This window comes from Bubalus kerabau, chromosome 8 (assembly GCF_029407905.1).
Source record: "Bubalus kerabau isolate K-KA32 ecotype Philippines breed swamp buffalo chromosome 8, PCC_UOA_SB_1v2, whole genome shotgun sequence".
NCBI classification, from domain to species: Eukaryota; Metazoa; Chordata; class Mammalia; order Artiodactyla; family Bovidae; genus Bubalus; species Bubalus kerabau.
Genome location: NC_073631.1, coordinates 103161845 through 103186957, shown reverse-complemented (window position 1 = coordinate 103186957; position 25113 = coordinate 103161845). Strand labels below are relative to the sequence as shown.

Below are 25113 nucleotides of genomic sequence, written 5' to 3'. Positions count from 1 at the left end.
TCTGGTATTCCCATCTCTTGAAGAATTTTCCACATTTTGTTGTGATCCATACAGTCAAAGTCTTTGGCATAGTCAATAAAGCAGAAATCAACTTCCTAGAGTTGTTATAAATATGCAGTAAGAATAATACATGTGAAAAATATTTCTCAAAATCTTACATGAGACATTGTTATTATTATGCTTTGTGTTTACTTGATTTTCTCCTTTATTTATAAGATATAACCACCTGGAATATTTTCACATTTCCATCTTTATTATAGCTAAACAATAATAAAGCATCAACACAGTGAAGTACTTTTCAAATGTTAATTTTCATAGTTTGCCAAACATACAATAACAATGCTCTACCTTTGATGTTCCTACCATTTCATTTTACTTCTTCTAACAAGTACAGAGAATGAGGAATTTAATTAAGAATGATTTCAGATTAACTTCTCTAACATAAAGCACTCAACTTTTATAATATATGTACAGCAAGTATAATAAGCACAGAAATATGTAATTGCTTTTTAGGAAATATTTGTTTCCAATTTAGGTTTCAGAGTAATGTGGAAGACTAAATTATATCATTTTTAATGGCTGTCAGGTAAAACTCTCAGGATCAGTAGTAGATTAAGAAATAGAAAGGCAATTATAGAAAAAAGAAAAGCACTAGGCCTTAGGCTCTACCATTATTCCGTAAACCACAAGAAGACCACACCATTATTGCTGAAGTAATATTATCAGTCATGCTTCATAATATTCCTGTATACAGCTAGTTCTACCCTGTTATAACATTTGTAAGTGTAGATTTTAATCCCACTTTTTCATTTTTATAATCAACAAATAAACCCATATATGTTCATCTTGATGATAATTTATAATTACTTTCATCCTGTATTTTATCTTCATTTTTTTAAAGTCATATTTAGGAAATGTTGTTCAGTGTACACCTGTAGGGTCTTTCTGGCACCCAGGTTTGGGTGTCCCATCCCCATTTTCTCTGACTGAACTAAATTCTCAGAATTTTCTTACTCAGTGTGTGTTAGTCGCTCAGTCGTGTCCAACTCTTTACAACCTCATGGGCTGTAGCCCACCAGGCTCCTCCATCCATGGAGTCCTCTAGGCAAGAATACTGGAGTGGGTTGCTATTTCCTTCTCCAGGGTATCTTCCCATCCCAGATTGAAGCCGGGTCTCCCACATTGCAGGCAGATTCTTGACCATCTGAGTCACCAGGGAAGCTCCAAATAATTAGAAAGTAAAAGGAACTAGGTTCCACCAAGACTTGAACTCAGATCGCTGGATTCAGAGTCCAGAGTGCTAACCATTACACCATGGAACCCCTCAGCTACTCAACGTCTGCTGTTATTTGTAGCATGCCCCTCCGGCCACTTCCTATCCTATTCCAGCTACATCCAGGTGTTTGGTGTGTGCATCTAGTTATCTGCAAGCCAGCTGCTCCCTTCATGGATCCGATGAAAGACCAGGTAGACAGGATGTCTTCATCCTCAAAAGAAAAATCTGAAAATAGCCTTAGCATGCTCCTTGTCCAAAAGTAGAGATGCCAGGGGGTCCTTAATTCTTTGTGCATGAGTTCATTCATTTAGAGATGTTGTAACAAAGTATCAGAGCACCACCTCTACAACAGCTTCCATTCCTAACTCTGCTGCTTATTAGCTATGATCTTGGGTGACTTAGTTCAGTCTCTCAGTCATGTCCGACTCCTTGAGACCCCATGAATCGCAGCACGCCAGGCCTCCCTGTCCATCACCATCTCCCGGACTTCACCCAGATTCACATCCATCAAGTCAGTGATGCCATCCAGCCATCTCATCCTCTGTCGTCCCCTTCTCCTCCTGCCCGCAATGCCTCCCAGCATCAGAGTCTTTTCCAATGAGTCAACTCTTCGCATGAGGTGGCCAAAGTACTGGAGTTTCAGCTTTAGCATCATTCCTTCCAAAGAAATCCCAGGGCTGATCTCCTTCAGAATGGACTGGTTGGATCTCCTTGCAGTCCAAGGGACTCTCAAGAGTCTTCTCCAACACCACAGTTCAAAGGCATCAATTCTTTGGCACTCAGCCTTCTTCACAGTCCAACTCTCACATCCATACATGACCACAGGAAAAACCATAGCCTTGACTAGACGAACCTTTGTTGGCAAAGTAATGTCTTTGCTTTTGAATATGCTATCTAGGTTGGTCATAACTTTCCTTCCAAGGAGTAAGCGTCGTTTAATTTCATGGCTGCAATCACCATCTGCAGTGATGTTGGAGCCCAGAAAAATAAAGTCTGACACTGTTTCCACTGTTTCCCCATCTATTTCCCATGAAGTGATGGGACCATATGCCATGATCTTCGTTTTCTGAAAGTTGAGCTTTAAGCCAACTTTTTACTCTCCTCTTTCACTTTCATCAAGAGGCTTTTTAGTTCCTCTTCACTTTCTGCCATAAGGGTGGTGTCATCTGCATATCTGAGGTTATTGATATTTCTCCCGGCAATCTTGATTCCAGCTTGTGTTTCTTCCAGTCCAGCGTTTCTCATGATGTACTCTGCATATAAGTTAAATAAACAGGGTGACAATATACAGCCTTGATGTACTCCTTTTCCTATTTGGAACCAGTCTGTTGTTCCATGTCCAGATCTAACTGTTGCTTCCTGACCTGCATACAAATTTCTCAAGAGGCAGATCAGGTGGTCTGGTATTCCCATCTCTTTCAGAATTTTCCGCAGTTGATTGTGATCCACACAGTCAAAGGCTTTGGCATAGTCAATAAAGCAGAAATAGATGTTTTTCTGGAACTCTCTTGCTTTTTCCATGATCCAGCAGATGTTGGCAATTTGATCTCTGGTTCCTCTTCCTTTTCTAAAACCAGCTTGAACATCAGGAAGTTCGCGGTTCACGTATTGCTGAAGCCTGGCTTGGAGAATTTTGAGCATTACTTTACTAGTGTGTGAGATGAGTGCAACTGTGCGGTAGTTTGAGCATTCTTTGCCATTGCCTTTCTTTGGGATTGGAATGAAAACTGACCTTTTCCAGTCCTGTGGCCACTGCTGAGTTTTCCAAATTTGCTGGCATATTGAGTGCAGCACTTTCACAGCATCATCTTTCAGGATTTGAAAGAGTTCAACTGGAATTCCATCACCTCCACTAGCTTTGTTCATAGTGATGCTTTCTAAGGCCCACTTGACTTCACATTCCAGGATGTCTGGCTCTAGGTCAGTGATCACACCATCAGATTATCTGGGTTGTGAAGATCTTTTTTGTACAGTTCTTCTGTGTATTCTTGCCACCTCTTCTTAATATCTTCTGCTTCTGTTAGGTCCATACCATTTCTGTCCTTTATCGAGCCCATCTTTGCATGAAATGTTCCCTTGGTATCTCTAATTTTCTTGAAGAGATCTCTAGTCTTTCCCATTCTGTTGTTTTCCTCTATTTCTTTGCACTGATTGCTGAAGAAGGCTTTCTTATCTCTTCTTGCTATTCTTTGGAACTCTGCATTCAGATGCTTATATCTTTCCTTTTCTCCTTTGCTTTTTGCTTCTCTTCTTTTCACAGCTATTTGTAAGGCCTCCCCAGACAGCCATTTTGCTTTTTTGCATTTCTTTTCCACAGGGATGGTCTTGATCCCTGTCTCCTGTACAATGTCACGAACCTCAGTCCATAGTTCATCAGGCACTCTATCTATCAGATCTAGGTCCTTAAATCTATTTCTCACTTCCACTGTATAATCATAAGCAATTTGATTTAGGTCATACTTGTATGGTCTAGTGGTTTTCCCTACTTTCTTCAATTTCAGTCTGAATTTGGCAATAAGGAGTTCATGATCTGAACCACAGTTGGCTCCTGGTCTTGTTTTTGCTGACTGTATAGAGCTTCTCCATCTTTGGCTGCGAAGAATATAATCAATCTGATTTCGGTGTTGACCATCTAGTGATGTCCATGTGTAGAGTCTTCTCTTGTGTTGTTGGAAGAGGGTGTTTGTTATGACCAGTGCATTCTCTTGGCAAAACTCTATTAGCCTTTGCCCTGCTTCATTCCGTATTCCAAGGCCAAATTTGCCTGTTACTCCAGGTGTTTCTTGACTTCCTACTTTTGCATTCCAGCCCCCTATAATGTAAAGGACATCGTTTTTGGGTGTTAGTTCTAAAAGGTCTTGTAGGTCTTCATAGAACCATTCAACTTCAGCTTCTTCAGAGTTACTGGTTGGGGCATAGACTTGGATTACTGTGATATTGAATGGTTTGCCTTGGAAACGAACAGAGATCATTCTGTTTTTGAGATTGCATCCAAGTACTGCATTTTGGACTCTTTTGTTGACCATGATGGCTACTCCATTTCTTCTGAGGGATTTCTGCCCGCAGTAGTAGATACAATGGTCATCTGAGTTAAATTCACCCATTCCAGTCCATTTTAGTTCGCTGATTCCTAGAATGTCGATATTCACTCTTGCCATCTCTTGTTTGACCACTTCCAATTTGCCTTGATTCATGGACCTGACATTCCAGGTTCCTATGTAATATTGCTCTTTACAGCATCGGACCTTGCTTCTATCACCAGTCACAGCCACAGCTGGGTACTGTTTTTGCTTTGGCTCCATCCCTTCATTCTTTCTGGAGTTATTTCTCCACTGATCTCTAGTAGCATATTGGGCACCTACTGACCTGGGGAATTCCTCTTTCAGTATCCTATCATTTTGCCTTTTCATACTGTTCATGGGGTTCTCAAGGCAAGAATACTGAAGTGGTTTGCCATTCCCTTCTCCAGTGGATCACATTCTGTCAGATCTCTCCACCATGACCCGCCCATCTTGGGTTGCCCCACGGGCATGGCTTAGTTTCCTTGAGTTAAACAAGGCTGTGGTCCTAGTGTGATTAGACTGACTAGTTTTCTGTGAGTATGGTTTCAGTGTGTCTGCCCTCTGATGCCCTCTTGCAACACCTACCATCTTACTTGGGTTTCTCTTACCTTGGGCGTGGGGTAACTCTTCACAGCTATTCCAGCAAAGCGCAGCCGCTGCTCCTTACCTTGGACGAGGGGTATCTCCTCACCGCCGCCCTTCCTGACCTTCAACGTGGGATAGCTCCTCTAGGTCCTTCTGCGCCTGCGCAGTCAGGGCTCCTTGGACGTGGGGTTGGTCCTCCCGGCCGCCGCCCCTGGCCTCGGGCGTGGGGGCGTGGGGTAGCTCCTCCCGGCCACCGCCCCGTGACTTTAAAGTGACATACAGGGCTTTTCTCTTTTTAAAATTTTTATTGCAATATAGTTGATTATATGTGGTTTTAGAAAAAGCAGAGGAACCAGAGATCAAATTGCCAACATCCGCTGGATCATCGAAAAAGCAAGAGAGTTCCAGAAAAACATCTATTTCTGCTTTATTAACTATGCCAAAGCATTTGACTGTGTGGATCACAATAAACTGAGGAAAATTCTGAAAGAGATGGGAATACCAGACCACCTGACCTACCTCTTGAGAAATCTGTATGCAGGTCAGGAAGCAACAGTTAGAACTGGACATGGAACAACAGACTGCTTCCAAATAGGAAAAGGAGTATGTCAAGGCTGTATATTGTCACCCTGCTTATTTAACTTCTATGAAGAGTACATCACGAGAAACGCTGGGCTGGAGGAAGCACAAGATGGAATCAAGCTTGCCGGGAGAAATATCAATAACCTCAGATATGCAGATGACACCACCCTCATGGCAGAAAGCCAAGAAGAACTAAAGAGCCTCTTGATGAAAGTGAAAGAGGAGAGTGAAAAAGTTGGCTTAAGCTCAACATTCAGAAAACTAAGATCATGGCATCTGGTCCCATCACTTCATGGGAAATAGATGGGAAAACAGTGTCTGACTTTATTTTTCTGGGCTCCAAAATCATTGCAGATGGTGATTGCAGCCATGAAATTAAACGAAGCTTACTCCTTGGAAGGAAAGTTATGACCAACCTAGAAAGCATATTAAAAAGTAGAGACATTACTTTGCCAACAAAGGTCCATCTAATCAAGGCTATGGTTTTTCCAGTGGTCATGTATGGATGTAAGAGTTAGACTATAAAGAAAGCTGAGCACAGAAGAATTGATGCTTTTGAACTGTGGTGTTGGAGAAGACTCTTGAGAGTCCCTTGGACTGCAAGGAGATCCAACCAGTCCATCCTAAAGGAGATCAGTCCTGGGTGTTCATTGGAAGGACTGATGCTAAAGCTGAAACTCCAACACTTTGGCCACCTGATGGTGGCCAAATGAGCTGACTCATTTGAAGGGACCCTGATGCTGGGAAGGATTGAGGGCAGGAGGAGAGGGGGATGACAGAGAATGAGATGGTTGGGTGGCATCACCTCCTCAGTGGACGTGGGTTTGGGTCCACGTCCAACTCCGGGAGTTGGTGATGGACAGGGAGGCCTGGCATGCTGCAGTTCGTGGGGTCACAGAGAGTCGGACACGACTGAGCAACTAAACTGACTGAACTGGGTGACTTACTTAAACTCTCTGTGCCTTAATTTCCTCAACAAAATGTGGGAAATAATTGGACTTACTCATAGAGTTCTTGCAGGAAGTAATTGAGTTAATATGTGTGAAATACTTAGTTCTTGATACTTAACATGTGTCCTGTGTGGTTCTATTAGTATGACTCTTTTTATTATTAATATTATTCACTCACTAATTAAATATTTACTGGTCCCTACTAGTGCTGTTACTTGAGGCATTATCATACACCATGAGGAAAGGAAACAAACAACCCTCGTGGAACCTAGACAAATGCAACTCAAATAATCTGACAAATATGCAATAGCAAACATGATATAAATACGTAAGGGAAGACTGCACCCCCTGAGAATCATGAGTCTTATTTACCAGCTTTTTTTCTTTTTTTTAAGTTTATTTGGCTGCGTCTGGTTTCAGTTACAGTCTGTGGGACCTTCTTTGCGTCACGTGGGATCTTCTGTTGCAGTATGAGGGCTCAGCAGTTGTGGCGCACAGGCTTAGTTGTCCTGCAGCTCGTGGGATCTTAGTTCCTGGACTAGGGATCAGACTCACGGCCCTTGCATTGCAAGTAGAGTTTTAACCACAGGACCACCAGGGAGGTCCCTACTGAATTTCTTAATACCTGTAGTTCTTCCATTTTTTCCCAGGTGACAGGAAGAAGTCTGCTCGGTTACAGACTAGTGAACTAGTAATGACTTATCCTTGTGCCCTACTTCCAAGAAAAGGCCTGGCTCCCATTCCTCTCCATCTTGTTTTAGAATACCTCTATTTGATAGTAGAACCCATATCTCATGATTCCTGCAGCACAGAGCTGCCCTTCTGAAGCTCAGCCCAGGCCCTGGTTCTATTTAAACCAGCAGCCTTCCTGGGCTCTGCCGCTCAGATAGCAGTGGACTCTCATTGTTTGGAACGTTGCCCGTCTTCCCACAGCCTTCTACTGCACACACTTCAGGACACCCATACCTAGCTTCAAGGGCTTCTCAGGTGTGCTAGTGGTACAGAACCTGCCTGCCAGTGCAAGAGATGTAAGAGACGCAGGTTTGATCCCTGGGTCAGAAAGATCCCCTGGAGGATGGCATAGCAACCTACCCCAGTATTCTTGCCTGGAGAATCCCATGGACAGAGGAGACTGGCGGGCCACAGTCCATGGCATCACACAGAGTCAGACATGACTGAAGTGACTGAGCACACAGGCACGCATCTGGGCTATGGCAATCATCTCTTACATGACCATCCTATCTCCCCCATTAAGCAATTGTTTTTTGAATAATCATTTGTTGGTTATTATTTCCAACAATCAATTCTTCACATACCAAAGTGGCCTGTTGAGAGTACGAACACAAATCCTATCATGTCACTCCCCTACTCAAGACTTCTGGTGCTTCCTGATGCACTTAAAACATAATCCAAAAAAAAAAAACATAATCCAAGCTCCTGACCCTGGACATGAACCTATACCACTTGGCCCCTTAGCTCCCCTCTCCTGCCTTACCTTCCACTCCTACTCCTCCTCTCCTCCTATAACACTAAGCTCTCCCCACACTGTCTTCAAACACACCACAATGGCTTCCACCCAAAGAGCTGCATGCATCTTACTTTCTCTGCCTCACATCCTGAACCTGGTCTTGGCAAGACTGGCTTTCTCTTCTTCCTTCTAGTCATACCAAAACACTTCTGTCTCTGAAAAGCCTTTACTAGCTTCTCATTTAGAAAAACAAGTCCTTCAAACTTCCCCAGTCATTCTCTGCAAAGCACTGCCCAACAGGACTTCCTGTGATAGGAATGTTGGAAATGTTCTATAATCAGTGCTAATCAATACAGGAGCCAAGAGTCAAGCCACATGTGGCTATAGAGCACTTGAAATGTGGCTCCTGCAGCTAAGGAATTAAGTTTTTTATTTTATTTCATTTTAATTTATATTAATATGAATAGTCCTATGTACAGATCTATAGCATCACTGTATTTTCTTTTTCTTAGTGCACCAGTAACTACTTAAATTTATGCTCATTTTTTTCATATTGTTGCAGGAAGAAGAGGGGCATGAGCGGAGAGTCATGTCCCAGGACCTGAGGAGTCCCTGGGACTGGCTGCCAAGTGTGGGTCCTTGGTTTCATGCAGGAAAGAATTCAACAGTGAGCCATAGTAAAGTGAAAGCATGTTTATTTAGAAAGCTACATATTCCAAAAGCAGAACACAGTTTATCTCAGAAAGTGAGAGGACCCTTGGGAGAAACACATTCCACAGAGTGTAGACCGTCTGAGAAGGCGAGAGGCCCCAGGGTACCTGGTTGTCAGTTTTTATGTGCTCAGATGCTCAGTCTTCTCTGACTCCTGCACATCATGAACTGTAGCCCACCATGCTCCTCTGTCCATGAGATTCTCCCAGCAAGAACACTGGAGTGGGGTGCCATTTCCTCCTCCAGGGGATCTTCCTGACGCAGAGATCGACCCCCACAGCTCCTACACTGGCAGGAGAATTCTTTACCACTACCACCACCTGGGAAGGCCATCAGTTTTTATAGGGGTAGGTAATTTCACAGGCTATGTGGGAAGATTATTCAAACTATTTTGGGAAAAGAGCAGGGATTTCCATGAATTAGGCCATAACCCACTTTTTGGCCTTTCATGGTAGGCCTTAGAATAGTCATGGTGCCTATAGATATGCCATTTAGCCTGATGATGTGTTACACTGAGCATATTCTGAGGCTCAAGTTCTAGTGGAAATTGACTCATCCACCATTTTGGACTTAGTTGGTTCTAACCAGTTTATGTCGTGTCCTCAAAGGCTGTCATTCTTTTAAACATTGTGCCTTACCTCCTTCCTGTCTCAGTAAGTTCCATAAGGGCAGGAATCTGGTCTACCTAGAAAAAGTGCTGCACACACTTTCTTTTACAGTATCAGTTGCATATTTCTGCATAAAAAATAACCACAAACTCAGTAGCTTAAAACAGCACTTACTTATATCACGGTTTCTGTGATTCAGGAATTCTGACATGACTTAACCAGGATGCTCTGCTCCAGTGTCTCTCACAGGTCTGCAGTTGAAATGTTGGCCAGGGCTGGGGTCTCACCTGAAAGCTTGACTGGGGAAGGATCTGCTTCTAAGCTCATATGGTTGTCGGCTGAGTTCAGTTCTTTAAGGGCTCTTAGAAGAACAGTCTGTTCCTACCTGGCTTTTTGCCTGGAAGCTGCCCTCAGTCCCTGTCTGTGTAGGCAGCTCTTCCATTCCAGTTTACTTTATCAAACACGCAAGCCAAGAAGGAAACAGAGAGATTGTGCTAGCAAGAGAAAAGTTGCGATCTTATATGAACTGACCATGGAAGTGACATGGCATGACCTTTGCTGCATTCTGTTGGTTAGAAGCCAGTCACTAGGCCAGCCTATATTCAAAGGGAGAGGAATATACAAGGGCATGAATACCAGGAGGCAGAGATCATTAGGGGCCATTTTAGGGGGGTCTGCTGTAGGAGGTTCTTAAACGTCCTCTGGATGAATGAGTGAATGAATGAAGATTCTATCCTGGCTGAGTGGCTGTTGCGGGTGTAGCACTTTTATCCTCACTGTGGAGTGTAAAGTCTCTTGAAATGATCAAAGAAAAGATAAGGAATCCTTCCCTGAAGAAATATGAAAATTAAAAGAGCAATGGAAAAGGAAACTTTTCACAAATTAGGTAGGTGTCTACTTCATAACTATTAAAAGGACAGACCCTGACATCAAATAGCTCAGATTCAAAGCCCAGGACTGCATTTTACCAGTCATGCCCTCAAGTTCTCTGTGCCTCAGCTTGCTCATAGCACACAGTTGTCAGGGATCAGTGAGTTAATAGATGCGGTGAATTTAGAACAGTACTTGGCAGAGAATAAGCACTCCAGTTACTATTGTTATTATTACTGCTACTGCTACTACTAAGTTTTGTGTTGAAAACAAATTTTCTGCTTTTACAGTTGTTAATGAGATTCTTAGAAGTTAATAATTGTATCATTCAGGGTTCTTAGTTGCAGGCAGCAAAACCCAACTCCAGCTGACTTAAACATGAAATGGGGTTCATTAAAGACGTAAGGAATGACTCCCAGAATCACTGGAAGAATTAAAGAGCTGGCATAGGGCTATGCAATCAATAGCAACACCCCAAATCATAAGGCAGAACCTGTCTGGTGTGACCCCCCTCTTCCCTCTTTCCCCGCTACGCCATTGTCATCTCTGAATCTCAGATTTATGGCTTGCACCTCTGGCAGCCCCAGTTCCAAATGCTGTCCTGAGGAACTCAGTCTTCCTTCAGCTGTCACCACCATAGAACTCAACTCTTACAGCCACCATATCACTGGCTGTGGGCTCCAAATGGCATCATCTAACTGATGGAGGCTAGGTCTCAGAGAGATCCCAGAAGAGCAAGGATATAGCATCTTCTTCTATGGTTGTGGCTAAGCCCACCTCCTTCCAAGATTCATTAGAAGGGGGATTTCTAAAATCTAAGATGAACATCCAAATTGTAGATGGCCAAAACTATTTTTAAAGATGAATGTCCACTAAAGTGGTCATTAATGATTTCTCCATAATGTTGTTCAGTCACCAAGTCATGTCCGACTCTTTGCAACCTCATGGGCTGCAGCACGCCAGGCTTCTCTGTCCTCCATTATCTCCTGGAGTTTGCTCAGACTCATGTCCATTGAATCAGTGATGCCATCCAACCATCTCATCCTCTGTCACTCCATTCTTCTCTTGCCCTCAATCTTTCCCAGCATCAGTGTCTTTTCCAATGAGCTGGTTCTTTGAGTCAGGTGGCCAAAGTGAATGATTTTTTTAGTACATGGGCAAATAATCTGCTTGCAATGCAGGAGACACAGGAAATGCAGGTCTGATCCCTAGGTCGGGATGGTCCACTGGAGGAAGAAATGGCAACCCACTTCAATATTCTTGCCTGGAGAATCCCATGTACAAAGGAGTCTGGTGGGCTACAGTCCTAAGGGTCACAAAGAATCAGACGTGACTGAGTAGTTAAACACATATTAAAATTTCAGGAAATTTCTGCAAGGAAGTTCTCTTAAGGATTTACATCCCTCTTTAGATTCTTTTCAAAGTTATAATGGTATTCTTGGAGCTGAAATGAAAGGTTGGATCAAAATACTAATTGTTTAATTTATTTGCATTACTATTTTTTCACCAATGGATTTTCCTTCACCAGGAAATCATTAATTGAATATTATACTTCTCCAGCAATCCTTGTGTTCTTTCAGCATTCAGAAGTTGTGATATTACAAGCCTCTTGCCCTGTAAAAATTAAGTGGTCTTTATGCATGACTTCCTTGAAAGAAGTTCAAAATCTTATTGCTTATGGTATTTTAATTTTATTTTTCTAGGAGACAGTCATGAGAGCGTCTCTCATCAGAAATTTGAAAGAAATGGCTCTGGGCCCTTGTGATTCATCACTAAAGTTAAAGTTAGTCACGTAGTCGTGTCTGACTCTTTGTGACCCCATGGATTGTAGCCCACCAGGCTCCTCTGTCCTTGGGATTCTCCAGGCAAGAATACTGGAGTGGGTTGCCATGCCCTTCTTCAGGGAATCTTCCCAACCCAGGGATCAAACCCAGGTCTCCCACATTGCAGGCAGACTCTTTACCGACTGAGCCACCAGGGAAGCCATGATTGAGCATTAGTGAGCTTGATATGAGGTAGAGGCTCTCCACACGTTAAAGGAGTCGCTGACACCAACATCAAGATCATTTTACATGCCTACCAACAGCTTACATTTAATGTAAAAGAGGAAGACAAGGTATTTCGGCTCCAGGTAATATTCTACTGCCATTATCTCAAGAATCTGAAATTTTTCTCTAGTCTTTTACCTTGAGACCATAATTTCCTCTTTTATTTATACCTGATTTTTTGTTGTTTAGCAACTAATCTCTAAACATGACTTAGTCTCTAAGTCATGTCCATTTCTTTACCACCCCATGGATTGTAGCCCACCAGGCTCCTCTGTCCTTGGGATTCTCCAGGCAAGAATACTGGAGTGGGTTGCCATGCCCTTCTTCAGGGAATCTTCCCAACCCAGGGATCAAACCCAGGTCTCCCACATTGCAGGCAGACTCTTTACCGACTGAGCCACCAGGGAAGCCATGATTGAGCATTAGTGAGCTTGATATGAGGTAGAGGCTCTCCACACGTTAAAGGAGTCGCTGACACCAACATCAAGATCATTTTACATGCCTACCAACAGCTTACATTTAATGTAAAAGAGGAAGACAAGGTATTTCGGCTCCAGGTAATATTCTACTGCCATTATCTCAAGAATCTGAAATTTTTCTCTAGTCTTTTACCTTGAGACCATAATTTCCTCTTTTATTTATACCTGATTTTTTGTTGTTTAGCAACTAATCTCTAAACATGACTTAGTCTCTAAGTCATGTCCATTTCTTTACCACCCCATGGATTAGTAGCCCACCAGGCTCCTTGGTCCATGGGATTTCCCAGGCAAGAATACTGGAGTGGGTTGCCATTTCCTTTTTCAGGGAATCTTCCTGACTATAGAGGGTCACCCAAAAAGCACTTGACAAGTTGATTGCATTCCTTTAAAAAATACTTTACAATAGTTTGAAGCAATAAAAAAAAAAAATACTAAAATGCAATTCATGTGCAGGCTGGTAAACACGAAGTTTAAATCTTCATTATTTAATTCAGCTTGACTCATCTTAAATAGTGGCTCAACCAAGGCAACTTTGTCCTTTGGGGGACATTTGGTAATGTATGGAGATACTTTGTCACAACTAGGGATGGGGAAGGGCAATGCTACGGACACTGGTAGAGGCCAGGGGTGTTGCTAAACCCTACAATGCTCAAGACAGCTCCCTACAACAGACAAAAAAATCATCCCTCCCAAACGCCCAGGTCAAGAAACCCTAATGTGAACACAGTGACTTTCCCCGGCGTTTCCAGTTTTCCTTCCTCACATCATAGTCCTTTCCCTTCCTGGTCCAGAGATATCTTGTGGCTCTCAGGTCTTTAAAGAAGCAAGATTCTCTCCAAATGGTCCAGAGCCCAGCATCAAACTTGAACTGTAGTAGATGAAGCCTGCTCTTTGGTTCTGAAAATTCTTTGGGCAAATTTGTCTCAGTAAATACCCCTTCAGTTCAGTTCAGTTCAGTTCAGTTGCTTAGTTGTGTCCAACTCTTTGTGACCCCATGGACTGCAGCACGCCAGGCTTCCCTGTCCATCACCAATTCTGGGAGCTTGCTTAAACTCATGTCTATCAGGTTGGTGATGCTGAAAGGTTGTTGCTGCATCATGCAAAGATGCCGGGATTCTTGGCCCCTGGAGGAGAAGAATTCAATCCGGGGCCAGAGACAAGGCTTGATCACTCAGAGCTTTGTGTAGTAAAGTTTTACTAAAGTAAAAAGCAGATAGAGAAAGCTTCTGACATAGGCATCACAAGGGGGCAGAAAGAGTACCCGCCTGCTAGTCTTCAGCTGGATGTTATATAGTCACTAGCAGTCTGTTAATGAAAGAAAGGAATGTCTTAAAACTCAGAATGGCACCAGGCCCTCACCATAAGATGCATTTTGGCATAATCTTGGCAGCAAATGGTTCATCCTGGGCCATAAAATGATTAACTTGAATCTTGTAGAAGGACAGATTACCGTACAAATAGTTTCGTTTACATAGATTAAGGGAACAATATCTGAGTATAACATACCAGTTTGTCAAGTAGGTTCTGAACTATTAGGCAGAACCAACTTGAAGATAGAGTTTGGGGTAAATGTATACTATGTTAACATAGCTTAAGACAAACATTTCCATAAGAAAAATGCATTGGTTATCTCAAGGTTTGAGAATAGTTAACTTCAGGTGAAACCAAGTGTCATTATGGCAGCAGAGTATTTTAAGAGAAACCTCCTTTTAAATTTGTATAGAGAAGGAAAAAATATCCCTAGTTTGTTTCCTCCTGCCAATTAAGAGAGATAAAAATGTCTGACACTTGCAGGCTATTTCCTCCCTTTGGAGATCCCTGGCCTTCCTGCCTGTTACCCTCTTAATGCCAATCAACCATCTCATCCTCTGTTGTCCCTTCTCCTCCTGCCTTCAATCTTTCCCAGCATCAGGGTCTTTTCCAATGAGTCAGTTCTTTGCATCAGGTGGCCAAAGTATTGGAGCTTCAGCATCAGTCCTTCCAATGAATATTCAGGATTGATTTCCTTTAAGATGGACTCCTTTAGGATTTAGGGGTAGATAATACTGCTTGGTTTTGAGCCTTTTCTGAAACACTGTCATGTATATTTGAACCTGAGATTTAACACACTTAACTGCTGTTCTCAGCAAAGATGCACATTTGTACACCCACCCCCACAGTTTCTCTGAACAGTATCATCCTAAAGCCCTGCTGGGCTTCCAGCTTCTCCACCTAGAGCTCACATGGCCTTGGAAAGTCAGACAAGCTCTCCCTGCTTCATTTCCACATCTGCAAGATAATATAATGAAACTATTAATAACTATTAACGACAAGGTAGTTTTATGGTCAGATGAAATAATACAAAAGCATTTCGTAATCAGTGAAACAGTAGAATGCTTTTGCCATTATCGTTCTTTTTCTTGCCAGTTCTTTTTCATACCTTACTCCCCTGTGGTTAATCTGTAGCCTTCTTGATAAGGATGTCACAGAGAATGCCAGTCAAACATTTGCTTTTAGCAACAAAATCAGCATATCTATAACATGAGTTTTTGTTACTCTTGCTCCTACCCATAGAGGCAATGAATCTATTGATGCATAATTACATGTTTTAAAGCATAGAGAAGGGATGACAAGGGACTTACTTCCCTGGCGGTCCAGTGGTTAAGACTCGTCTTCCAAGGCAGACAGTATAGTTCAATCCCTGGTTGGGAGCTAAGATCCCACATGCCTCCTGGCCAAAAAGACAAAACATAAAACAGAAGTAATATTGCAAAAGGACAATATTGAAATTGGCCCCTCCCCAAATCTAGCAGAAAAAAACATTATAGACGTGATTCGGGATTTTTACTAAAAGACACCTGGGGATAGAAAATAAAATGAATTATCACAAAATACCATATTTTCTCTTAGGCACAATCTTATGATTTGTGGTTAGGGAAAAAAAGAAAAGCCACCATCAAATAAATCTAAGAAAGGACAAAGAATAAACAAAATTCTATAATCTCTGAAACAGAAATTTACTCCAACCCATAGAAAATAAACATAAATGTGTCAGACAGATCAATACCTAATATTTGTGTTAGGCTTAACATTTATAAAACGTTTTTATTGATGACTTAGTTAGTTTATGTTATAAAAACACAGTTCATGGAAGTTTGAATTAGCGTCTTCCTTGTCCCTTAGGATGTTTCTCAAAACTTAGTATAAATAATCCATTTACCTTGGAAAGCCTTACAATGTTGAGACCACTGTTCATAGAGTCATTGCTATATCTAAGCATTTGAAGGTTTCCCAAAGAACTTGAGTTCCCCATTGCCTCTGTCCTCCAGTATTGAATGGGGGAACAAGCCACATAGGAAAACTATAAGAAAATGAGTGACGCAAAGGACAATCCCAGTCCACTGGCTGTAAACGTTGGAAGGTATTAATGAGTTGGCTGTTGATGAAAAGGTCAGTTTTCATTCCAATCCCAAAGAAAGGCAATGCCAATGAATGCTCAAGCTACCACATAATTGAACTCCTCTCACATGCTAGCAAAGTAGTGCTCAAAATTCTCCAACCCAGGCTTCAACAGTACGTGAACCATGAACTTCCAGATGTTCAAGCTGGATTTAGAAAAGACAGAGGAACCAGAAATCAAATTGCCAACATCCGTTGGATCGTCAAAAAGGCAAGAGTTCCAGTAAAACATCTACTTCTGTTTTACTGACTATGCCAAAGCCTTTGACTGTGGATCACAACAAATGTGGGAAATTCTGAAAGGGATGGGAATACCAGACTACCTGACCTGCCTCCTGAGAAATCTGTTTGCAGGTCAAGAAGCAACAGTTAGAACTGGACATGGAACAACAGATTGGTTCCAAATCAGGAAAGGAGTACATCAAGGCTGTATATTGTCACCCTACTTATTTAACTTATATGCAGAGTACATCAGGAGAAACACGGGGCTGGATGTACCCCAAGCTGGAATCAAGACTGCCAGGAGAAATATCAATAACCTCAGATATGCAGATGATACCACTCTCATGCCAGAAAGTGAAGAACCAAAGAGCCTTTTGATAAAAGTGAAAGAGGAGAGTGAAAAAGTTGGCTTAAAACTCAACATTCAGAAAACCAAGATCATGGCATCTGGTCCCATCCCTTCATGGGAAATAGATGGGAAAACAGTGGAAACAGTGGCAGACTTTATTTTTTTGGGCTCCAAAATCACTGCAGATGGTGACTGCAGCCATGAAATTAAAAGACGCTTACTCCTTGGAAGGAAAGTTATGACCAACCTAGATAGCATATTGAAAAGCAGAGACATTATTTTGCCAGCAAAGGTCCATCTAGTCCAAGCAATAGTTTTTCCAGTAGTCATGTATGGATATGAGAGTTGGACTATAAATAAAGCTGAGCGCCGAAGAATTGATGCTTTTAAACTGTGGTGTTGGAGAAGACTCTTGAGAGTCCCTTGGACAGCAAGGAGATCCAACCAGTCCATCCTAAAGGAGATCAGTCCTGGATGTTCATTGGAATAACTGATGCTGAAGCTGAAATTCCAATACTTTGGCCACCTGATGCAAAGAACTGACTCATTGGAAAAGACCCTGATGCTGGGAAAGATTGAAGGTGGGAGAAGGGGACAACAGAGGATGAGATGGTTGGATGGCATCACTGACTCAATGATCATGAATTTGAGTAATCTCCAGGAGTTGGTGATGGACAGGGAGGCCTGGTGTGCTGTAGTCCATGGGGTCACAAAGAGTTGGACATGACTGACCGACTGAACTGTTGATGACAGAGCCTTTTGAACAGCAGGTCTTAAAGACCCATCCTCTCCGCTTATCATGTTGCTCCCCTGAGTTACCTCCCAGACTTTACAGCAGCATGAAACACTTACCCCAGAGACTGCAGAGTGACTGAGTCTATTCACAGCAAGGTGAATCCTGGGTGTCAAGTATCCAACTACCCACATTTGATATCTACTTGTAATTCCTAGTAAACCACCTTTCAGTTTTATAAAATGTGATTCTTTCACGCCATATGTATTCTTTGGTAAGTATGTATAAAGAAGACATTTCAGGATTATTTCGTTAGTAATGTTATATATGCAGATACTTTGATGTGTGTATCCTAAATGGAAAACCCACTCCCCTGCAGCTACAAGCACATTTTTGGAAATTATTCTTGATGTATATGAAGTGAAGTGTTAGACACTCAGTCGTGTTCAGCTCTTTGTGACCCCATGGACTGTAACCTGCCAGGCTCCTGTCCATGGGATTCTCCAGGCGAGAATACTGGAGTGGGTTGCCATTTCCTTCTCCAGGGGATCTACTCCAACCTAGGGATCAAACCTGAGTCTCCCACATTGCAGGCAGATTTTATTTACTGTCTGATCCCCCAGGGAAGTCAAATACTGTGTCTCTATATTATTACTAGAATCAGCACTGACAATTAATGGTGCCTTCTCTTGAACACACATTGTTGTTTAATAGTCCAGTGAGATTTCAGCTCTTCAAGAGGTCATTAGTTGTATCATGGACTCAACCGAATGCGGCAGACTTTGCAAGCTAAATCTCTGATTCTTCATCCATCCTGTCTGGTCTAGTTCCCTAAGGGTCCATTTCAGCATTTGCTATCACTTGTGGCAGCATGATCTTTGCCTTTTCTATCTAGGTTCAGGATTGCAAAAGTGACACCGCAGAGACTATTCATCTCAAACCCAGGAATATGCCTGAAAATTCAGGTGCTGCCAAAGCTGAGTAGTGGTCCCTGGCACTAGGATTCCACATCGGTTCAATTCAGTTCAGTTGCTCAGTCGTGTCTGACTCTTTGTGACCCCATGAATCGCAGCACGCCAGGCCTCCCTATCTATCACCAACTCCCGGAGTTCACTCAAACTCACGTCCATCAAGTCGGTGATGCCATCCAGCCATCTCATCCTCTGTTGTCCCCCTCTCCTCCTGCCCTCAATCTTTCCCAGCATTAGGATCTTTTCCAGTGAGTCAACTCTTCGCATGAGGTGGCCAAAGTACTGGAGTTTCAGCTTTAGTATCAGTCCTTCCAAAGAACACCCAGGACTGATCTCCTTTAGAATGGACTGGTTGGATCTCCTTGTAGTCCAAGGGACTCTCAAGAGTCTTCTCCAACACCACAGTTCAAAAGCATCAATGCTTCGGCACTCAGCTCTCTTCACAGTCCAAATCTCACATCCATACATGACCACTGGAAAAACCATAGCCTTGACTAAATGGACTCTCCTCTTTCACTTTCATCAAGAGGTTCTTTAGTTGCTCTTCACTTTCTGCCATAAAGGTGGTGTCATCTGCATATCTGAGGTTATTGATATTTCTCCCCACAATCTTGATTCCAGCTTGTGCTTCTTCCAGCCCAGCGTTTCTCATTATGTACTCTGCATGTAAGTCAAATAAGCAGGGTGACAACATACAGCCTTGACATACTCCTTTTCCTATTTGGAACCAGTCTGTTGTTCCATGTCCAGTTATGACTGTTGTTTCCTGACCTGCATATAGGTTTCTCAAGAGGCAGGACAGGTGGTCTGGTATTCCCATCTCTTGAAGAATTTTCCACAGTTTATTGTGATCCACACAGTCAAAGGCTTTGGCATAGTTAATAAAGCAGAAATAGATGTTTTTCTGGAACTCTCTTGCTTTTTCCATGATCCAGCAGATGTTGGCAATTTGATCTCTGGTTCCTCTGACTTTTCTAAAACCAGCTTGAACATCTGGAAGTTCACAGTTCACATATTGCTGAAGCCTGGCTTGGAGAATTTTGAGCATTAATTTACTAGCGTGTGAAATGAGTGCAATTGTGTGGTAGTTTGAGCATTCTTTGGCATTGCCCTTCTTTGGGATTGGATTGAAAACTGACCTTTTCCAGTTCTGTGGCCACTGCTGAGTTTTCCAAATTTGCTGGCATATTGAGTGCAGCACTTTCACAGCATCATCTTTCAGGATTTGAAAGAGTTCAACTGGAATTCCATCACCTCCACTAGCTTTGTTCGTAGTCATGTTTTCTAAGGCCCACTTGACTTCACATTCCAGGATGTCTGGCTCTAGATCAGTGATCACACCATCATGATTATCTGGGTCATGAAGATTTTTTTTGTATAGTTCTCCTGTGTATTCTTGCCACCTCTTCTTAATATCTTCTGCTTCTGTTAGGTCCATACCATTTCTGTCCTTTATCGAGCCCATCTTTGCATGAAATGTTCCCTTGGTATCTCTAATTTTCTTGAAGAGATCTCTAGTCTTTCCCATTCTGTTGTTTTCCTCTATTTCTTTGCATTGATCGCTGAGGAAGGCTTTCTTATCTCTCCTTGCTATTCTTTGGAACTCTGTATTCAGATGCTTATATCTTTCCTTTTCTCCTTTGTTTTTTGCTTCTCTTCTTTTCACAGCTATTTGTAAGGCCTCCCCAGACAGCCATTTTGCTTTTTTGCATTTCTTTCCCCTGGGGATGGTCTTGAGCCCTGTCTCCTGTACAATGTCACGAACCTCATAGGTATGAATTAATAAAAGGAAAAACAGCATATTTTCCAATTGGTTGTATTTTGTTTATAACAATATATTTGTTTCTATAAACCAAGGTAGTAACAATATATTATCCTCTAATAATTAAATATAAAGTGAAACATAATTCAGAACAAGGAAGAAATTCACACGTCTCAGTAAATTCTCACAAAAATCTGCAGTAAGTCAAGATCTTCCCATGTCTCTAAATATCTCTGTTTGGTCAAGTTATCTCACCATCTTCCTAAAATGGCCAAAGCTGTTTAATCTCTAATGACTCCCATTCTAAAAATGAATCTAGATCCTGTGAAGTGGTGGTACCTAGGCTCTAGCACTGTATTTGACAACTCAAGTTGTGTGCCCAGCCCAGACATTGTGACCATCCAGATTCACAGCCATCCCCATTCACCCATCCACAAGCATACACAGCACGGTCTGTATGCTGCCCCTAGGCCCAGCTTTGACCTTGGACATCATCAACACTTGCTGCCTGGAACTCAGTGCTCATACCCAAGCATTAATTTGTGAGTGCTTAATCGGGAGGAGCCTGGTAGGCTGCAGTCCATGGGGTCGCGAAGAGTCAGACACGACTGAGCAACTTCACTTTCACTTTTCACTTTCATGCGTTGGAGAAGGAAATGGCAACCCACTCCAGTGCTCTTGCCTGGAGAATCCCAGGGACGGGGGAGCCTGGTGGGCTTCCGTCTATGGGGTCGCACAGAGTCAGACACGACTGAAGCGACTTAGCAGCAGCAGCAGCAATCGGGACATGAAGGACAGAGTTCTTTGAAGCCTCATCTCTCTCTCTCTTTTTTAAAGATACTTGAACCATATGAGAATATATCCATTCATATTTTTTATAAAGTTTTTATGAGTTTTTTACAATATTGCTTTTGTTGTTTATGTTCTGGTTTTTTGGTCATGAGGTGTGTGGAATCTTAGTTCCCTGACCAGGGATTGAACCTGTGCACACCATGCATTGGAAGGTGAAGTCCCAACCACAGGACCATCAGGAAGTCCATCTTGAAACCTCATCTTGAAATGGTTTACATATAAGGGTCTTAATTCTTCATGACGTGGAATCTAACTGAGGCATGCACGCATGCTCAGTCACTCAGTTGTGTCCAGCTATTTTGCGACCCCATGGACTACAGCCCACCAGGCTCCTCTGTCCTCGGGATTCTCCAGGCAAGAATACTGGAGTGGGTTGCCATGCCTTCCTCCAGGGGATCTTCCCAACCCGGGGATCTAATCTGCCGCTCCTGCATTGGCAGGCGAAATCTTTACCACTGAGCCACTAGTATACTCTAAATAAAAACTTGACCATAGCAAGAGAAATAGGAAACTGAATTTTATACTCATTAGACTGTCTGTGTTGATGTTAGTGCCATCTTAGCACTGCATTGTTTTTACCACATAGTCAGTAATATTCTATAGGTCGTTCTTTCATCTCCCCCAAGAAAACCCCCACAGCATATTCAGCAATCCACAATATTGTTGGGACTTGCCCTGGCTGTTCATATACACCTCCCTACTAGCTGAGCCCACCCAACTCCTAATTCTGCCAAGCCTATACCCGCCTTAGCCTTTGCAATTGCTGTTCCTTCTTCCTGGAATGTTCTCCCTGCAGAAGCTTCAGTGGCTCACTCCTTCTCATCCAAGTCTCAACTCAAATATTCTGCTTCAAAGAGGCTACCTTTCATTACCCTACTTAGCAAACTTTGCCTCCCTCCAACAACATTCACTATTATAACACCCTTCTTTCATTTCTTCATAGCACTAAATACTACCTAAATTAGCTTACTAATCTATTTGTTTATTATCCCCCACTAGACTATTGATCTACCTGAGAACAGGAATCTTATCTGTTTAGTTACCACTTCCTTCTCAATTTCCCAAACAGTGTCAGGCACTGAATAAATATTTATTGAATTAACTACTTGTTGTAAATTCATATTATGTTTGAATATCTGATAGAACTATGTCTGCCTCATTGCTCTTTCTTGTCACCTGCCTTTAAAATATTTTCTATTGCAATGACTGCAATTCATTTAACTGAATTGGACATAAGCTCTACTCTAGACGCTGAACATATCTAGATATGCTCTCGGAGAAGGCAATGGCACCCCACTCCAGTACTCTTGCCTGGAAAATCCCATGGACTGAGGAGCCTGGTGGGCTGCAGTCCTTGGGGTCACTAAGAGTTGGACACGACTGAGCGACTTCACTTTCACTTTTCACTTTTATGCATTGGAGAAGGAAATGGCAACCCACTCCAGTGTTATTGCCTGGAGAATCCCAGGGACAGGGGAGCCTGGTGGGCTGCCGTCTCTGGGGTTGTACAGAGTCGGACATGACTGAAGCGACTTAGCAGCAGCAGCAGCAGATATACTCTAGATATTAGATATCTGCTCTAGATATTAGATATTGTCACCCTGCTTATTTAACTTATATGCAGAGTACATCATGTGAAATGTCAGGCTGAATGAAGCTCAAGATGTAATCAAGATTGCTGGAAGAAATATCAATAACCTCAGATACGCAGATGACACCATCCTTACAGCAGAAAGCGAAGAGGTATTAAAGAGTCCCTTGATGAAGGTGAAAGAGGAGAGTGAAAAAGCTAGCATAAGACTCAACATTCAAAAAACAAAGATCATGGCATCTGGTCCCATCAGTTCATGGCAAATAGATGGGGAAACAATGGAAACAGAGATTTTATTTTCTTGGGCTCCAAAATCACTGTGGGTGGTGACTGCTGCCCTGAAATTAAAAGATGCTTGCTCCTTGGAAGAAAAGTAATGACAAACCTAGACAGCATATTAAAAAGCAGAGACATTACTTTGCTGACAAAGGTCTGTCTAGTCAAAGCTATGGTTTTTCCAGTAGTCATGTACGGGTATGAGAGCTGGACAATAAAAAAGGCTGAGCGCTGAAGAATTGATGCCTTCAAACTGTGGTGCTGGAGAAGACTCTTAAGAGTCCCTTGGACTGCAAAGAGATCAAACCAGTCAATCCTAAACCAAATCAGTCCTGAATATTCATTGGAAGGACTGATGCTGAAGCTGAAACTCCAATACTTTGGCCATCTGACGTGAAGAGCCCACTCTTTGGAAAAGACCCTGATGCTGAGAAAGATTCAAGGCAGGGGACGGCAGAGGATGAGATGGTTGGATGGCATCACCAACTCAATGGACATGAGTCTGAGCAAACTCCAGGAGACGGTGAAGGACAGAGAGGCCTGACATGCTGCGATCCATGGGGTCACAAAGACTTGGACACAACTGAACAACAACAACAACAACTACTTAGATATATGACTTAATAAAGCTAATTTTATTTTTCTGATTCTTAAATTAATATTTGTTGATAGAAAACTTAGAAAATATGGGAAAATACACAGAAGAAAGCAAGATATCAACCATACTCCCGTAACTCAGAGAATGACATGATTAATATTTGATTCCTTCTAGTTTTTATATGCATATACACACACACAGCTAACCGTTCTGCACCCTATTCTATTGTATGTGGAGAAGAGACTGGGGGAGTGTGAGAGGGGTTTCTCCACACCAACAAGAAACGTTCAGATATCAGCTGGATGTCCTACAGTTCTACCCAATTATGACACTATCTAAAATGGCAACCAACTCCAGTATACTCGCCTGGAGAATCCCATGAACAGAGGAGCCTGGCAGGCTACATCCATGGGATCGCAAGAGTTGGACATGACTTAGCAACTAAACCACTAAACCACCACCACCACCACTGGGGGATAGCACCAGATTCCAGAGGCGAAGGGGTCAGTCCTACAATCCTACCCCTCCCCACCTCAGTTTCATATGCTAATCACAAGCCCAGTTATTATCTGTGCCTCTGAAAGTTCCATCCCTCTAATCACGTGGTTGGTTCTACTGGCAACCAGCCCCCATCCATAGATGGGATCCCAAAGTTATTTTATTAACACTATAAAATTCACCTTTATAGTTCTCAGCACTTAGGAGATTCTAAACGTTTTGGGAGCTTTGTGTCAGAGACAAAGACCTAATATATATTTCTAATGATAAGTCACAATGGCACCATGATACTCCTTTTAAAAATTTACTTCTTTATTTATTTTTGACTGTGCTGGGTCTTCACTGCTTCATGGGCTTTTCATTAGTTGCGGCGAGCTGGGGCTTGTTTATGGTTGTAGTGCTTGGCCTTCTCACTTCGGTGGCATCTCTTGTTGCAGAGCACAGGCTCTAGGGCATGCAGTTGTAGTTCCTGGGCTCTACAGCACAGGTTCAATAGTTGTGGCACACAGGCTTAGTTGCTCTGTGGCATGGATTGAACCTTTATCTTCTGCATTGGCAGGTGGATTCTTTACCACTGAGCTATGAAGGAAGCCCTTAAAATACTCTTATAAATCCATTTTTGTATGTTTTTATTATCTCAAGTTTAACATGCATACCATAGTTCCCCAGTACTGCTGAACATGTCAGTGCTTATCTGTGGGAAAGTAAGTGGTGTGGTTTAAGAGAGAGATCAGAGACTGCAAGAAAGACTGTTTTCACTTTTTTACTCTATGTGCAGTGATGTTTCCTTAAAATTTTAAAAACAGACATATATTCACATAGTACTTTTGTAAATGGAAATTGAAGAACATGGCCCTCCTAAGATCATGCTTTGGCAGCTCAGATGGTAAAGAGTCTGCCTGCAATTCAGGAGGCCCCAGGCTTGATCCCTGGGTCAGTAAGATCTCCTGGAGAAGGGAATGCCAACCCACTTCCGTATTCTTGCCTGGGAAATCCCATGGACAGAGGAGCCTGCAGGGCTACAGTCTGTGCGGTCGCAAAGAGTTAAATATGACTGAATGACTTTCACTTTACTTAAGACTATTCTTTTTATGTGTTATTTTGAAGCAACCTCAAAATTTGTTCTGAAAACTCTTTAGGCCTGTTTCCTGGCATTATCTTGACTCATCACCATGCAAAATTGA

General features: G+C 42.4%; 1 non-coding gene across 1 annotated transcript; it reads right to left on the bottom strand.

Annotated features, from left to right (window-relative positions):
- Positions 1-1250: 1250 nt before the first annotated feature.
- TRNAQ-CUG (transfer RNA glutamine (anticodon CUG)) lies at positions 1251-1322 on the bottom strand. Its single transcript has one exon. It is a non-coding gene; the product is annotated as a tRNA-Gln (tRNA).
- Between the last annotated feature and the right edge of the window lie 23791 nt (positions 1323-25113).